At 40.3% G+C, this 3,491-nt stretch overlaps 1 non-coding gene across 1 annotated transcript; it reads right to left on the minus strand.

The window, feature by feature from the left end:
- Positions 1–609: 609 nt before the first annotated feature.
- Positions 610–716, minus strand: LOC141658116 (small nucleolar RNA R71). Its single transcript, XR_012549021.1, has one exon. It is a non-coding gene; the product is annotated as a small nucleolar RNA R71 (small nucleolar RNA).
- Positions 717–3,491: the final 2,775 nt, after the last annotated feature.

Below are 3,491 nucleotides of genomic sequence, written 5' to 3' on the forward strand. Positions count from 1 at the left end.
TGTCCATCTTGATCAAGAGATTGATAAGTCTTTCCGGGCAAGAAAATGGTTAGCACTATCGGCTCTAAGGAGATCTCCACCTTAACCATTCCACCCTCTACTTCCACCCAAGAAACCCCTTTCCACCAACAAAATCCTTCACCAAACTACCCTCCAAATCACTCATCCACCAATTCACAATATTCAAATTCACCTAGCCCACCAAATACACCCAGAACCAACTTTGGTTATAAAGAAATGACGGACCAACCAATGGGTTACTACCATAGACCGGATCCTAATCGGTCTTACTCGGTAATCAACTATGGAGTTCTTGCTCCTAAAACTTTTGTGCTCCATCATCATAAAATCTCCTTTATTCAACAAGATATTTTCCATGTCTTGAAGAATGAAGATGCTCATGAACATCTTGTCTTATTCAAAGAGAAAGCGGGTATGATCAAGTATGAGGGCATCACGGAAGAGCAAATTCTTCTTATGCTCTTTCCTCTTTCCTTGAAGGATAATGCTAGAAAATGGTTGAATTCACATGAACTGGGTACTTTCACTACTTGGGAAAGCTTCTCAAGGGCTTTTATCAACAAATTCTATCGTCCTTCAAAAACCGCTAGAATAAGACATGAAATCCAAAGTTTCAAGCAAAAGCATCGTGAAACTTTAAGTGAAGCTTGGGAAAGATTTATAGAACTTCTTACCTCTTGCCCACATCATGGAATCCCCAAATGGATGACAACTCAAATCTTTTTCAAAATCCTTGAGCAAAGGTTTAGGGATATGATTGTGGCGGCTTCTGGTGGTAACTTTGACAAGATGAAAAATGCCATAATTACGGAGATGATCCAAAATATTTCCGACATGGACATTAGTTATGAAGGTATAGAAGGTGACTATAGAAGAGAAAATGAATACAAGAGTGAAAGGCCTTCAAAGCTAGAATTGGAATACAAGGCCAATTTGGATGAATTGTCAAAGACATTCGATAGCTTTTTGGGGGAGATGAAGCATGAAAATGCTTATCATGAAGAAAGACCAAGTCATTCCAAGGTCTACTATGTTCAAGAGCCTAGGTCACCACCAAGGACCTACTCTCAACAAAGTCCTCCTCCTAGAAACTATCATCACTATGCTCCTACTTGTTAGAATTGTGGTGGTATTGGGCGTTCTTATAACACTTGCTCATCATTTCCACATCAAAACTTCCAACCACAACAAAGCTATCTACCTCCATAATACCAACAACAATTCCCACAACAATCATACATAGAACCACCCAACCACACCTCTTGTCTTGAGAAATTGTTAAGGGAAATGGATGCTAAGGTTGACAATCAACTCAAGAATTTGAGAACCGAACTCACCAATGTCCAAGCTCACCAAAGGACATTCGATTCTCACATAGCCAATCAATGGACTTATAACATCCAAAGCAAGCCACATTCTTTGCCAATTCAAGGGCTTAACCCCAAGGATGGACTACCATTTCACCAACAAGTCCACTCGGTTACCTTGAGAAGTGGGAAAGAACTAGGAGGATCGATGAGGTTAGTGGATAATGAACCCCAAGATGATGAGCATTTTGTCTTGGAAGAAATTGTGGTTGACGAAGTGGTTGATCGGGAAATCTTGGTTGGTCTTGAACCAAATGAAGAAGATGAACTTGGCCCTCTCATATTGGGCCACTTCTGAAGATTCCTTGCAAAATGATAAGTGTGGGGAGGGAAGTTATGAAGAGGTTGGTGCCCCTAATTGGGATGTCTATGATGATGAGGAAAACCCCCCAATACCACCTCCTACCGAAATCTTTGAAGATGAAATGCTTGTCAATGACAAGCGTGGGAAAAAGGTTAAGAGTTGGGAAATGGAGGTTGATCAATTCGAACTTGCCATATTGGGAGAGTTGAGGAGCCATGAGAAAAACTACGACATTTGTAGTTTTGACTCTAGCTTGGAAGAAATTGATGCTCTCATCTTTGGTAGTGATTCGGTTCAATTGAAGAGTCAAGAGAAATTGGATAAAAATGATGATATTATGAACCTCAATGTTGAGAAGTTGACTCCTTCACCTCTTATTCATCACCACTCTCCTTGTCTTGATGACCATGAGGAGGTCTCCTCATTCTATGAAGTTCATGAGATTTTGTCCATCTCTCCTTCTCGCTACTACATTGAAATGGAGGATCTTATACACCAAGAGGATCCAAGAAACAATACCGAGAGGAGTAAGAGGAATAAGGGGAAGAAGCGTTGGAAGAGAGGCCGGGTGCAGTTTGCTATAGCTTGGCACTACTTGTGTCTAGTTGAGGGTTTTGCTAGAGCATTTGACTGTCTTCTCCGTGCCTTGAGTGACATGGACCATGCTACTTGGAGGTTCAAACAACAAAATTTTGTATAAGAGGTTTGGTGGAGTTCCTCAAGAACCACTAAATTGTATATATTCTCTTCCCTTACTTACTTATACTTTACTTGCATTTTATTTCATTATATAAAAACCATAAAAATTTCAAAAATTTCAAAAACATGTTATTTATTTAATTGCACCTTTCTTTCAAAAAAATCCAAAAAAAATCGAATACATCAAAAATACAAAAACATGTCTTTAATTTTGAAATATTTGAAAACACACAAAAATATGTTCTTTATTCTTCCTATTCTGTCTCTATACTTTGTTCCATTGAGGACAATGTAACTTTCAAGTAGGGGTGGGCACCGGTCCAAAACCGGACCGGACCGGACCGGAACCGGTTTGGACCGGAACCGGAATCCACAAAATTCATGGACCGGGACCGGACCGGATTAGAAAAATTCGGACCGACCGGATCGAAAAATTCGGTCCAAGACCGACCGGACCGGTTGGACCGAATTACCCACTTTTTCAAATTCGGTCCAAAATTCCGGTCCATTTGGATCGGACGTTGGACCGGTTTGGACCGGAATAAAAATACAATTTTAAGAAAAAAAATGCAAATAACAATAATTCCGGGCATTCCGGTCCAAACCGGTCCGGACCGGAAAATACCGGTCCCGGACCGGACCGGACCGGAAACCGGAATCTTAGAAAATGGTGGACCGGAGACCGGACCGGAATTTTTAATTCCGGTTCCGGTCCACTAGATTCCGGTCCGGACCGGTCCATTTTTCCGGTCCGGACCGGATTATGCCCACCCCTACTTTCAAGTGTGGAGAGGGAAATATCCACTTTGTGCATATTGTTTATATTTGTATATATATTTGCTTGTTAATTTGAGAAAAATACAAAAACACCTAAAAATTCAAAAAAAATTCAAAAACTTTGCATTGTTTATATTATATATTTTGCATTTGTCCTAACCTTTTTTATTGACAACACATGAGAGCATCGGAGAAGACGTTTGGTGAAATTCTTCCAATCCTTTCTCCTTTATCATTCCTTTTTCTTTTTGTATATATAAGCATGGAGGAAGACGGGATATGTGATGTGGGTGTTCCCTTTGGGAACCGTTTTGGATATGTGT

Source organism: Silene latifolia, chromosome 5, assembly GCF_048544455.1.
Source record: "Silene latifolia isolate original U9 population chromosome 5, ASM4854445v1, whole genome shotgun sequence".
Classification (NCBI taxonomy): domain Eukaryota; kingdom Viridiplantae; phylum Streptophyta; class Magnoliopsida; order Caryophyllales; family Caryophyllaceae; genus Silene; species Silene latifolia.